We start from the raw sequence: 14,693 nt of genomic DNA, 5'->3' as shown, positions 1-14,693 counted from the left end.
GGCCCCACCTGGACGTTGCGGGTTACGTATTGAACTAGAGCCTGGTGCACCCCAACCAAAGAGGCATAGAGCACACGTAACTCATAAATAGGGACTGTAAGGTAACTCGGATGCAGTGTGTAACCGGCCAAAAGCAGCAACTTGGCCCCAGGAATAGACAAAGGGCCTAACCGAAACGCTTTTACCAATTGGGGAAGGGCGCCAATAAACCAAACTCGATGTTGCCAGGCAGTAATAGGGATCTCCAGTGTCCTATATGGGGCGTAAACCAAAGGCACGGCAGTGGGAGTATAAACATGAAATGTACCAGAACCCGCATCTACTGCAGGAAAGGTAACCCATGAGTAGAAGAGCTCAAACGGGTACGCCGCCTCAGCACTCACCACAAAAACGACCGCCATGCCATCCACAGTGACGCCTAACGCCTGCAAATGATTGCAGACGGCCACCCGACTATGTTGGGAGATCCCAACGTCAACCATAAGGACACAGTAGTGAAGAAGAACAAAGAAAATGTAGCGCAGCACAAATGGGTAGTAACTCAAAGTACGAACAAATTATCAAGCTTGAAAAAACCTATGTAACTATAGGTAGGTTATCCCATCACCACTGTCAATCGGAAACAATAGTGAGGGTATTGTGGACTGATAGAAGCACTACTCAAGAGTCTCAACATAAGACCACTATGTTAGGTGTGCCATGTTGCATGGATTCTGTTCATACACAGAACTGTGCGCAGAGATCCCGGACCTCAGTGAATTATGGTGGACCAAAAAACTCACCTTAGTACCTAAAACTCCTAACCGACTAGCATCAGTGTCACATTAGCTCTTCGTCCTATAGTAAAGTAACCAATGATTAAACAACCCAGAACATGCGACTTAGGTTACTCTCAGGAACTGTGGGAATCAAGAACACTCTTTCGTTTGTTATTCTCATACCAATTCACAACATGGGTAAAAAAGAGACACAGGAAAGTTTAAAACGTATATGTGCTCTAAGATGCAGTAGTTTTGCGAGCATAAGCAGACATATGATTAAAAATAATACAAGCAGCATTGCTACAATTCCATAAAACACAAAAAGGGAAATCATATTATAATGATGGCGGAAACAGGTCCTATAGTGCCTTGTATGCCACCCCCCCCCCCCCCCCTAGCTAGGAAATATGTTTTTTAAATATAGAAGGTCTCTTAGGCTTGAATGGGGGACCCCATACCTCTAAGATCAGCAGGAGTGAATCACATCAGGATCTGCAAAAGCTCTCTGTCTCTCTGGAAACAGAATTCTTCCAAGTGTTCAAAATCATGTATGCAGTGCCATATTAAAGGCGCCAGAATTTCATTTAACTGCAGCTGCGTGTATGTTGTGTCTAAGCATGAGCCTATCAGTCCAAATAACAGCTAACATTTGTTATGATAACCTTGGAGGCTTTAGCACTAACTGTGCAGACTAAGGTCGCGGTGTAAGTCTAGAGATGTTGAAAACAAGCCATTCTCATGTGAAGATATTCATGCAGTCAAACGTACAACAACAGCTACCTGCAGTGTCGTGTGCAAAAGGGCAAAAGGGCAGAATGGTGTTTAAACTTCTAATAAGCTTATGCTAACATATCAATGTGCGCAAGCAGAGGTCTGCCTTCACTACAAAGCGTGTCACCACTGCAAGGGTCGCCGGCGCATCACCGGAGTAGCGTGTCGCAAAGGTACAGAGTTCACTGCACAACTGTCGGGCGTGCATGCATCGCCTTCACGTCGTCGCCTCGCACCAGATTGGCGCATTGCATTGAGGCGCCATCTTGCCGCATCGTAACCGGAACGCAGTACGAGAATCAACGCATCACCTCCTCTCCGGTAAGGAACAAGACGCATCCCCTACTCTGTGCAAGCATTGAGGAGTGACCAATCGCCTCCCCCGAAGCAATGAACTGATGCATCACCCTCCCTGCCAACCTTTTCGTTTGTTTTGCGTTACGCATCTAAGGTACTTTTGTGAGAAATGTGTTGCATTTATTATCAACTTGAACTAAGTTACTTCTACCTTCTTTTTTTTTTAGGCTTCATGGGAACAGTGGATTAATCACAATATACATGCAATGAGTGTGGAAGGTCTAGGGTGAAGGGGGATCTTCGACAGTGGGGGTCAGGGGAGGTTGACATATATCTCCTTGATAGGAGTTCCACAAGCCTCACACACAAGACCATTTTTTTGGACATCCAAGGGCCACATATACAGTTTTTTCTCTAAACATTGCCCAATCTAAGTATTTTTCTCAGTCTCACACTATAGGCAGAAGCGGCGCTCCTCATCGCTGGGCAATGTTTCTCTTGGATAACATTAGTCCCAACGTGACCCATTGTGTTAAGCAGACATTCAAATCAGTTGGTTTCCAGATGTTTAATAAACACCAACGGGCTTCCACGTGGAGTTGCACGGCAAGACAGTATTAATGGTGTCATGGATAATGCACGTGTATCAAGAGGGAGAGGGAGGACCAGATAGCTAGTCCAGATCCCCGGTTTATATGTCAATTAATCAAAAAGAGACTAGCTAAGAATGGGGTTGGTATGATATTTATATTATAAAGATCATGGTGACTCAGTTTAGTTTTGTCAATTGGTGGTGGCACCTGCTGGGTGTCTTTAGAAACCCCTCACCCACCAACCTAGTTGGTGGCATGCTTCATCATCGGGCCCACCCAGTGACACCTAGCGTGTCCCGGGTGTGCTACGACGCCTGATTACAGCGGAGCAGGTATGTCACTGTGTGTGCGGTGAAGGGTGATAAGATTGTGAGTTTAAAACGGCTTGGTGGGGGTCCCAGTACCCGGAGGGTAAAGACGCGTTATTATCTGGGCCTCCGTCAGCGGTTAAAAATAAGGCTGTGGGACGTTAGAGGCGAGTTACGACCTCCCACGTCCGTTAGAGTGTCAACATGTTTCAGCCAGTGCCTTATCAATATGCTGGCTTTCTTCAGGACTGATAAAACGGTGTGTGTAATTAAAACTAGTGGGTGTGTAGTGCAGGCTATGTGTCTACACGCCCTAAAGTGTATCTAACTGTGAGAGGGGGGATTCCCTTCTCAAGATCACCTGTACATATAACATAAAGGACAAGGACAAAACATACAAAGGAAAAAGAGTCACTAGGAGATATTGATCATAGGTTATGACAGCCGGCTTAATAGCGGTGGGGTGCAGGCTATAAGCGGCTCAAGTGTAATGGTACTGGTGGTACCATTATGGTGAAAGATCGCACTAGAACTTCGTTAGTGAAGTGGTTTAAAAAAACGATATTTACAACAGTGGTGAGAGAGGTGAAAAAAATGAGGCGTAAGGGCTATTTCTTACGCTAGTTTTAAGTTGTTTTCTCTTCAAGGTTATTGAAGTGGCAAGGTGTTGACCCTATGTGGAAGACAAAGGTAGGACCACTGGGGTTAGGAGACCTGTAGGGAGAAAAAGAGTGGTGGCGCTTACCCATAGTAGAGGTGGTAGTTCAGCATACTCACAGGATTTCTGGCCAGCGCCGGCTTTGGACCGGTTGTGCCTCCTTCGCAGAACCGGTAAGTAATGGCCTGCGCTGCCGGTTTATATACTGAGGCTGATTGGTTGAGCGAGGGCACCTGGAGGATGGAAGGAATGGTGGAAAGACTCGAGTTTGTCGAGTCATGATCGCGCTCAGGTGAGTGCCGGTTGCTTCGCTTTGGTGCGCGGTGTAGTGGGCGATGTCTGCACATGCGCGGTGCGGTTGACTCATCCGGCGCATGCGCGGTGGATTAGGTCTGCCGCGCATGCGTGTAATTGGAGCGCTGCTTATGGGATCCTATCGGTGTGCGCTGGCGATTAGCGCATCTGTTAATTTTACACGTGCTAGGCTACTGGGCACGAGTGATTGGCGCTTCAGTTGTTTGTGCACGTGCTGGCTCCTGTGCATGAGCCCTTGGGGTAAAGCGCACGTGGTGCTGGTGGGTGGTCAAATTGGGGTAATTGCGCTAAAGGGCAACAGTTACCCTCTACCCAGGCCTGATAGTGCCTTGGGGACACAGTTCATGATAAACCTTATGGGCAAGGCGACCCAATATTTACAACTAAGAGGCTCAGGGGGTTATTCATTTAACAGGGGACAGGTAGTTGAGCCCTGGGATCACAGGTTGGTCAAAGAGTTCCAGGGGATGGCATCGTTCAGACCATGTGTAGCAGTAGAGAGACGGTATATCCATCTCTGCTCTTTGCTAAGTAGTTTCTTGTCATTATTGATGGGGCTTTCAGGGATTTGCTCAATGACTGTCCAGGTAAAGTCATTGGGTGTGTGGTAGTGGGTGATGAAATGGTTAGTCAACTTACTGATGTTCTTCTTGCATCGCATGGTGCTACGATGCTCGGTTATCCTGGTTCTGACTTTGCGTGTAGTCATCCCCACATATCTGAGGTCACACGTGCATGTAAGTAAGTAAATCACATTCCGTGAGTTACAATTGGTGTGGCTCCTTTGGGACCAGATTTTGTTGGGTTCGAGGTTCAAAGTTTTGGTGTGAGATGTGAGATGGCACACACTGCAGTCGTTGCAGGGGTAGTGTCCTGTTACCCTGGGCAGGCCCCATGCATTGAGTATTGTGTTCTCTGGTGGTTTTGGTGGTGGTTTTGGTCGGGTGCTGACTAGTTGGTCTCGCAGGTTGTGGCACCTCTTGCAAGCAAACCTGGGTAGTTCCCAGTTCCTCTGTCCTGAATTGATGATTCTCCAATGTTTCTTGATGATTTTTGCAACCTCATTGGAGGCGGTATTGTAAGTGGTGACACAGGTGGTTGGTTGTTCCTCATCTTCATTGGTGATGTCTTCAAGCAGTGCTTCACGGTTTTGGTTTCTGGCCCTTTTCTGTGTTTTCTTAATGATGGCCTTTGGATAACCGCGGTTTCCTAGTTTAGTGGCTAGGTCTGCTGATTGTGATTTGTAATCACTCACATTCGTGCAGTTTCTTCTAATACGAAGAAACTGGCCAAATGGTAAGTTTTCTTTGAGAGGGCGAGGATGAAAACTGGTGTAGTGAAGCAACGAGTTCCTCGCTGTGGGTTTGTAATAAGTGGTGGTGACGAGGGTTCCATCTTTAGTTGTAATTTCCAGGTCTAGGAAAGGAAGTTGGTGGTTGCTGGCTGTGCTAGTGAATTTCAAGTATGGGTCTCTACTGTTAAGCCAGTTTAAAAAGCTATCCAGCTCGTGCTGTGAGCCCTGCCAGATGACCAGTATATCATCAATATACCTGTGCCATTTCAGGATATGATGTCTGAACGGGTTGGATTCCACAGCGATATTGGTGCTTTCGAAATGATGTACATATAATCCAGCCACACTCGGCGCGAAAACACTGCCCATGGATGTTCCGTTTGTTTGCAGGTAAAAGGTGCCGTCGTACTCAAAATAATTTTCTTTGAGGGCGAGGGTTGCACAGGCCAGTACGAAGCTCCTCTGGGTGTGGTAAGGCCAGGGAGATTCTTCCAGGATGTCATGCAGTACCTGTAGGGTGGCATCTTGTGGGAGACTGGTGTACAGGCTTTCCACATCAAGCCATACCAGTAATTGGGTGTCGGGGTCAAAGGCAATGTTGTTGATTACCTGCAGCAGATGTTTGGTATCCTTTATGTAGGTGGGGGTCTTTTGTACCAGAGGATTCAGAAAGAAGTCACAGTATCTAGAGAGTGGTTCTAGTACAGAGTTAATGCCCAATACAATCGGTCTGCCAGGGGGTGGGGTCACCCCTTTGTGTACTTTGGGTACCGTGTAGAAGTATGGCGTTCTGGTATGTTCAGGGCAAAGGTATTCGGCCTCCTGCTTGGAGATGTGTTCCGCGTCTGCAGCCCTCTTGACAAGTGTGTGAATAGTGGTTCACAACTGCTCTGTTGGATCATGCTCAAGCCTGCGGTAATTCCTGTTGTCGCTGAGTAGTCTGCGGCATTCCGTGTCATAGTCTGTTTTGTCAAGGAGTACGATGCCTCCCCCTTTGTCTGCTGGTTTTATTATTAGCGTGGGGTTGTTTTGAAGGCGTTGTATGGTTTGTCTGTCCTCCCATGATAGGTTGTTGAAGTGATTGGTTGGGTTGAGATTCTCAATGTCATGGTATACTGCCTGTTCAAATGTTGTGATCTCTGCAGGGATGGTGGAGGGTGGTGGGACGAAGGTAGATTTGACTCTAAGACCCGTGGTATTTGGGTTGTTGTCGGTTTGTGCAGTGTCGGGGGTAGGTTTCTCAAAAAAAGACATGTAATTTGAATTTGTCAAGTCTGGTGGTTGTCACGAATGACAGTCCCCTTTCCAAGACTGACTGTTCCTTTGTGGATAATGGGGTACTGGATAGGTTGAACACCAGTGACGGTTGGGCCGTGGGGTTTGTTATTTGCTCGGTCCTGGTGTTGCTTCTTTTGTCTTCTGGCGTGTGTTGGAACTGACAGGATTTTCTTCTTCTGCCCAATGAACCTGTGCGTTGTTGTGTTGGTTTGGTCTTCTGCGTCCTCGTGTCCTGTGGCCCCGTCCTAAAAAAGGAAAATTTGGGCCCTGGTTGCCTGCAAAGAGCGGCATAGGTCCTGGGGGGTACATGTTGGGGAAACCATAGTATGGGTTCTGCATGTGGCCTAAGTTCGGTGGAAAACCATAGAATTGGTTTGCTTGTCCTCCTTGCCAGTGGTTAGACCAATGTTGACCTCTTCGTCCTCTTCCTCCCCGTTTTTGTGATCCGCTGCTGGAATCACTGGAGACGGAGCTGTCGTCACCTGAGGAGTTGGACACATTGGTCTCCTTGATAGGCGGGGTATAGTTCTCCTCCGAGTATGGGTATACTTTAGCATAGGAAAAAATTTTGAGATCTTTTTCGAATTTTTTGAGTTTAGCCTGGGTCAGGTAGTCCTTGTACTCATTGATCTCTCTGTTCTGGTCATCTAGCTTTTTCTTGTATGACGTAATAGTAGCTTTGAAGTGCCTCTCTGTTTCTTCGATTTCAATCATTAATGTATCTGACAGGCGCTTGGCTGTCTTTAGGATGAGTATCATCCAGTCCCTGGTGCAGTGCCAAGCGATCTGGGCCCAGTCCTTCCTGAAGGTGGGGTCATCAAGGAAGATCCTGGGTGCGTTGGATACTAAAAGCCCCCTTGGAGCCGAATTAGTTCTGAGGTATTGGGCCAGGATTGTCCCATGGAGGATGGTGCGTATCCTGTTGCGCTTTTTCTCTGTTAGGGTCTCCCAATCAGTGGTCTGTGCGATAGTGCTAGAGATGTTAAAATCTGCTTGGAATGACGGGTCAGATAGTATGTCTGCCAAGTCACTTTCAGTAAAGGTCAAGCCATGGTTTCCGGCCATGGTCGGTTATGCTCTCACAGCTGCGCGCTGTCAATAAGTACGTGTATCAAGAGGGAGAGGGAGAGGGAGGACCAGATAGCTAGTCCAGATCCCCGGTTTATATGTCAATTAATCAAAAAGAGACTAGCTAAGAATGGGGTTGGTATGATATTTATATTATAAAGATCATGGTGACTCAGTTTAGTTTTGTCAATTGGTGGTGGCACCTGCTGGGTGTCTTTAGAAAGCCTTACTACAACAAAAGGTATCCAGGAGTCACAACAGAGTGTTTTTGCTCTAGACTGACCACCATATGACTTACAGGTTAGATTGTGTATTATTCATATGTGAAAACCATTCAACTACTCACATACATAGCATGCAACTAGGGTAGGAATTTTTCCCATCAGTTGCCGTTCTGTGCCACCACTATCACATCATTTGGGTCCTCCTTACCCAGGAGTTAGTACACGTAATCAGTCACACTATGTCGAGTGCGAAGATTGTGTGAGTGAGGAGACCGATGTCTTGTGTCTTTAGGGTGGTATCGATATGGTGTTGAAATGATAATTACAACTGAAAGAAAGCAGTGCAGTGAAAAAGAGTGGAAGTGAGTAAAATTAGGTGGAACTGAGAGGAATAAGTGCTTTATTAGTTTCTCTCAGACCCCCAAGTTTAAAAACAAGTGAAAAGTAGATTTAACAGAATATCTACTGGCAAGTGGTCGACATGTTTCTGCATATAAACGGAGGTTTCCTATGCATTCATCAGGACCTAGATGTTGCTACTGCTTGCATACTTAAGTGAAAAAGAACTGAAAGGATAAAAGGGAAAAATTTCACCTGAATGTCAGGTGTTGATTCTCCACCACAATCTAGAAAAGTCATATGGAAAAAGAAAAGAGAAAAACAACATATATCAAAGAATGCACTCCCAAAATTGCGCTATTCCTGTGGTCACGTATATACATTTTTTAGTGAACATGATAACACTCACCCAGTATTTGTGGGGATGGCGCCTCACCTCACCTGGCTGCAGCTCAGGTAAATAAGGAGCACCGCTCTGTTAGCAAAATACAATCACAGAGACACTCAACCGATTCAGTGAAACAAGGCAAGAAATGCTGATTTTTTTATTTAAATTAAAACAGGTAAGTCTATTTATCAAAGTTCTTTGCTAATGGTACAGGAAAAAGCGGTTACAGGTATGTAATTGTGTAGACGCTATATTCCGTGTACCCCGAGACTCGATAAGGTCGTATTCTAGTGATATGCTCGGGCGTTTAAGCTTAGAAAGCCACGAGATCGTAGCGATATGTTATCGTTTGTGTGGTCGGCATCACTGCTAGTAAAGACCTCCCATGCACTCACCTCTCCGTCGGTGTCTCCCAACGTCCCTCTGGGCCGTTCTGGGGAGGCACCGAACGAGAGAAAAGGGCGGGTATATCAGTGGAGCTTGACGAGCAGGTATGGTGTGTGCTGGGAATTGTAGTTTCCTTACAGAAAAACGGAGAAAATCAGAAGTTCTAGATTTTTGTTTTGTTGTATAAGAGAGGATATCTCTTTCAAATAGAGATATAATTCCACCAATTTGTCCCAATTACAATGACATCCATGGTATCGGTTCATTCAGACCCTCATTGTCACTGTTCAGTTTATAGACCCATTTCTGTTCGATTCTGAACAGAAACTTTCCTACATCAGGACAGTGATCCGGTATGGTAGGCTGTTCCAAGATAGTCCATTTGAAGTCACTAGGACCGTGTCCCTTTTCCAGGAAGTGGGCTGTTAAGCGTGTCGCTTGTTTGCGGCATCGGACAGTGCTCTTGTGTTCACCAATTCTTATTTTTGTTTTTCGAGTTGTCATGCCCACGTACCTCTTAGAGCACGGGCAAGTGATCATATAGATGGTGTTCTCACTGTTGCAGTTGGTGAACTTGCGCTGTTGCCATGGGCGCATGGTTCCGATGTCAACACTGGTGGACTTAGTTGTTTGGGGACAAGCCGTACAATTTCCGCAGGGATGGTGTCCCTGTACCGGAGGCAGATCCCACAGGGTGCCGATTTGTCTGGATGATTTGTTTTTTGGTCTAGTGTGGACCAGGTGGTCTTTTATGTTGGGTCCTCTCTTAAAAGCAAATAAGGGTGGAGGTAAGGTATCTCCACTGGTATTCAAGATGGACCAATGTTTGGTTATGATTTTCCGAACCTCATTTGATTTTGTGTGGAAAGTATTCACAAATGTCATCCTTTTAGTTTTTTCTTTTGGGATGGCAATGTCCAGTAGGGCGTCTCTGTTGTTGTTTGACGCCCTTTTCTTGGATTGACGAATAATCTTTGCAGGATACTTTTTTTCTCGTAGATATTCAGACAGTGTCTCTGAGTGTTTCTCAAAAGTCTCTTTGGTGGAGCAGTTCCGCTTTAGCCTCAGGAACTGCCCGAAGGGCAGGTTTTCCCTGAGCGCTCTCGGATGACAGCTTTCGAAATTGAGGAGCGCATTACGTGCCATGGGCTTCCTATATAGCTCTGTTGTTAACCCATCGTCTGTTGCCACTATAAGGAGATCCAAGAAGGGCAGTTCTTTTCTGCTGGATTCAACTGTGAATTTCAAGAATTCATTGCAATTGTTTAGCCAACTGTGAAATTCCCGAAGGGTGGCCTCAGAGCCTCTCCATACGACGAAGATATCGTCTATGTATCACTTCCAAACACGAAGCGATACATAGTAAGGATTATCTTGATTCAATATCTTGGTCTGTTCTAGAACATGGACATATAAATTCACCAGACTGGGCGCGAAAACGCTGCCCATGCTGGTGCCAGAGGTCTGGAGGTAGATGGTATCCTCGAACTTAAAATAATTTTCTTTCATTGCCAGCTCTGCTAGGTCCATGATGAAGGCAACTGGAGTTATCGATTGTAAATCCCTTTCTTGGAGTATGTTGCCCATCACTTCCAACGTCTCTGTTTGAGGAATGGATGTATATAAGGACTCTACATCGAAGGACACGAGTAGGTCCATAGAGGTGTCAAAGTTTATGTTTGGAAGAAGTCGCAACATATCTTTTGTGTCCTTGAGGTATGTTGGCATCTCTTTGACAATAGGGTTGAGAAAGTGGTCCACAAATGTGGATAAAGGCTCCAAAACCGATCCAATGCCAGAGATGATTGGTCTCCCGGGTGGCGGTCTCTGCGGTTTATGCACCTTTGGCAGGCAATAGAAATAAGGGATCGATGGTGGGAGGTACACAGATATTGACCCTCTTGGGGAGTGATCCATCCTTCAGATGTTGCCTCTTCCACTAATTGGCTGATTTTGGTCTTCAGTCTCTCTGTGGGATCGTCTTTTAGAGGTAGATAGGACTTTCGATCTTGTAGTTGTCTGAGACATTCTTGTCTGTAAGTATCTCTGTCTAAGATAACAATTGCATCGCCTTTATCTGCAGGCTTTATTACGATTGCTTCATTATTTGTTAAGGCCTGCAGGGCTAGTCTTTCTTTGTTAGGTAAATTGACAAAAGGTCTTGATTTCTTTGTTTTGAAGAGTAGATCAATGTCTGTTTCCACTGCTTCTTCAAAAGTTTGGACTCTGGTAGGTAATCCAATAGTCGTGGGATTAAAGGTCGACGGTTTTTTAAGACCAGTGTTGACGACAGGTTCTGTATTTTCTCCAGGGTTCTGTTTCGCAAAGAGTGGAGTCTAACCTTCGTGAATAATTTAGAGATTTCAACTTGAGTGTTGAATTGATCACCCTCGTGGGTTGCCACGAAACCCAACCCACGGTTGAGAAGGTTTTCTTCTTCATTAGACAGTGAGTGGGAGCTCAGATTGATCACGAGACTGGTTGGTCGGTAGTTCCGCTCGTCCCCGCTCCGTCCTGTGGGATCTTTTTGCCACTCCTCAAGTCCATTGTCGGTTGTTGTACCGGCGTTGTCCATCGGACTTGGGATCCTTGTCCCTGTCTTCTTCTTCCTCTGTTGTTCCTCTGGCCAAACCCTAAAAAAGACTGCTGGCCTTGGGTTTGTTGCATCTGGGGAGGGAAGAAGGGTGGTCCCATTTGGGGAAAATTTGGGCCATACATCCATGGACCTGGTTGTAAAAAAAATGGTTGGAACTGATTCTGGCCAAAGTTATTGAAATTACCTCTGCGTCCTCTTCTATTGCCACGTCCCTTAAAGGGGCGTCCATTGCCACGTTGGGATGTTTCCAAATCACTGGAGTTATCGTCGGAGCTTGAGGTTGCATAATTGGAACCTCTTCGACCTCCACTTTGATTGAATGTCGGGGCTACATAAGAATCACTCGTGTATGGGTACACTTTTTCACTAGAGAATTTAGCTAGATCTTTTTTGAATTTCTCCATTTTTGTGAAGAGAATGGATTCTTTAAATTCAGTGTTCTTCTTGTTGGTATCATCTTGCCCGGATTTAAAGGCAAGAGTTTTTAAAGTAGCCTTAATTTTACCTTCTAAGAGTTGTATCTCAACTAGGATCTTATCAGCTACACGTTTGGCCGTTTTTATAATGAGGACCAGCCAGTCCCTAGTACACCGCCAGGCAATCAATGACCAATCTTTTAGAAAGCCCTTATCATCCAAGAAAAGTCTTGGTGTATTGGTCACGATTAGTCCTGACGGTGCACAATTCCCATGTAAATATTGTGCCATGGTTATACCGTGTACTGTAGTTCTTGAGTGGGATTTCTTCAAAATCAAGATTTTGTTCCAACCCTCATCTGTGGTGCTTATTGCAAGGGGGATATTATCCAATAAACTGGGGTTCTCATCTAGAATGTTCTGAATCTCTGCTTCTTCAAAAGCCAGACCACTATTTGAAGCCATTGTGAATGTTTGACGCACAAGTACTTGCCAAGTTTGCAACAGGAAAGGGAGTGTTCTATAATCGAGACAAAGTCAAAACAGAGCTGCAGAACAGACAAAAGAATTATATGTCTGTTATTTACAAAAAAAAAACCCACAGCCGAGGCTGTACTCAATCACAAAACACACTGTATAAAAGAGGGTCTAAGGGCTAGTTTTACGACTCTGAACTGGACACATGCCCCTACTATCTGACTTACTACAACAAAAGGTATCCAGGAGTCACAACAGAGTGTTTTTGCTCTAGACTGACCACCATATGACTTACAGGTTAGATTGTGTATTATTCAGATGTGAAAACCATTCAACTACTCACATACATAGCATGCAACTAGGGTAGGAATTTTTCCCATCAGTTGCGGTTCTGTGCCACCACTATCACATCATTTGGGTCCTCCTTACCCAGGAGTTAGTACACGTAATCAGTCACACTATGTCGAGTGCGAAGATTGTGTGAGTGAGTTATTCATTTAACAGGGGACAGGTAGTTGAGCCCTGGGATCACAGGTTGGTCAAAGAGTTCCAGGGGATGGCATCGTTCAGACCATGTGTAGCAGTAGAGAGACGGTATATCCATCTCTGCTCTTTGCTAAGTAGTTTCTTGTCATTATTGATGGGGCTTTCAGGGATTTGCTCATTGACTGTCCAGGTAAAGTCATTGGGTGTGTGGTAGTGGGTGATGAAATGGTTAGTCAACTTACTGATGTTCTTCTTGCATCGCATGGTGCTACGATGCTCGGTTATCTTGGTTCTGACTTTGCGTGTAGTCATCCCCACATATCTGAGGCCACACGTGCATGTAAGTAAGTAAATCACATTCCGTGAGTTACAATTGGTGTGGCTCCTTTGGGACCAGATTTTGTTGGGTTCGAGGTTCAAAGTTTTGGTGTGAGATGTGAGATGGCACACACTGCAGTCGTTGCAGGGGTAGTGTCCTGTTACCCTGGGCAGGCCCCATGCATTGAGTATTGTGTTCTCTGGTTCTTTGACCAACCTGTGATCCCAGGGCTCAACTACCTGTCCCCTGTTAAATGAATAACCCCCTGAGCCTCTTAAATCTAAATATTGGGTCGCCTTGCCCATAAGGTTTATCATGAACTGTGTCCCCAAGGCACTATCAGCCTTCACGATAATGTCCAGCTTCCTCCATTAATCCAATGGCCTGGGTAGAGGGTAACTTTTGCCCTTTAGCGCAATTACCCCAATTTGACCACCCACCAGCACCACGTGCGCTTTACCCCAAGGGCTCATGCACAGGAGCCAGCACGTGCACAAACAACTGAAGCGCCAATCACTCGTGCCCAGTAGCCTAGCACGTGTAAAATTAACAGATGCGCTAATCGCCAGCGCACACCGATAGGATCCCATAAGCAGCGCTCCAATTACACGCATGCGCGGCAGACCTAATCCACCGCGCATGCGCCGGATGAGCAAACCGCACCGCGCATGTGCAGACATCGCCCACTACACTGCGCACCAACGCGAAGCAACCGGCACTCACCTGAGCGCGATCATGACTCGACAAACTCGAGTCTTTCCACCATTCCTTCCATCCTCCAGGTGCCCTCGCTCAACCAATCAGCCTCAGTTTATAAACCGGCAGCGCAGGCCATTACTTACCGGTTCTGCGAAGGAGGCACAACAGGTCCAAAGCCGGCGCTGGCCAGAAATCCTGTGCGTATGCTGAACTACCACCTCTACTATGGGTAAGCGCCACCACTCTTTCTCTCCCTACAGGTCTCCTAACCCCAGTGGTCCTACCTTTGTCTTCCACATAGGGTCAACCCCTTGCCACTTCAATAACCTTGAAGAGAAAACAACTTAAAACTAGCGTAAGAAATAGCCCTTACGCCTCATTTTTTTCACCTCTCTCACCACTGTTGTAAATATCGTTTTTTTAAACCACTTCACTAACGAAGTTCTAGTGCGATCTTTCACCATAATGGTACCACCAGTACCATTACACTTGAGCCGCTTATAGCCTGCACCCCACCGCTATTAAGCCTGCTGTCATAACCTATGATCAATATCTCCTAGTGACTCTTTTTCCTTTGTATGTTTTGTCCTTGTCCTTTATGTTATATGTACAGGTGATCTTGAGAAGGGAATCCACCCTCTCACAGTTAGATACACTTTAGGGCGTGTAGACACATAGCCTGCACTACACACCCACTAGTTTTAATTACACACACCGTTTTATCAGTCCTGAAGAAAGCCAGCATATTGATAAGGCACTGGCTGAAACATGTTGACACTCTAAAGGACGTGGGAGGTCGTAACTCGCCTCTAACGTCCCACAGCCTTATTTTTAACCGCTGACGGAGGCCCAGATAATAAAGCGTCTTTACCCTCCGGGTACTGGGACCCCCGCCAAGCCGTTTTAAACTCACAATCTTATCACCCTTCACCGCACACACAGTGACATACCTGCTCCGCTGTAATCAGGCGTCGTAGCACACCCGGGACACGCTAGGTGTCACTGGGTGGGCCCGATGA

The sequence above is a fragment of the Lissotriton vulgaris genome, chromosome 1_1, assembly GCF_964263255.1.
Source record: "Lissotriton vulgaris chromosome 1_1, aLisVul1.2, whole genome shotgun sequence".
NCBI lineage: Eukaryota > Metazoa > Chordata > Amphibia > Caudata > Salamandridae > Lissotriton > Lissotriton vulgaris.
This window is presented reverse-complemented; position numbering follows the sequence as displayed.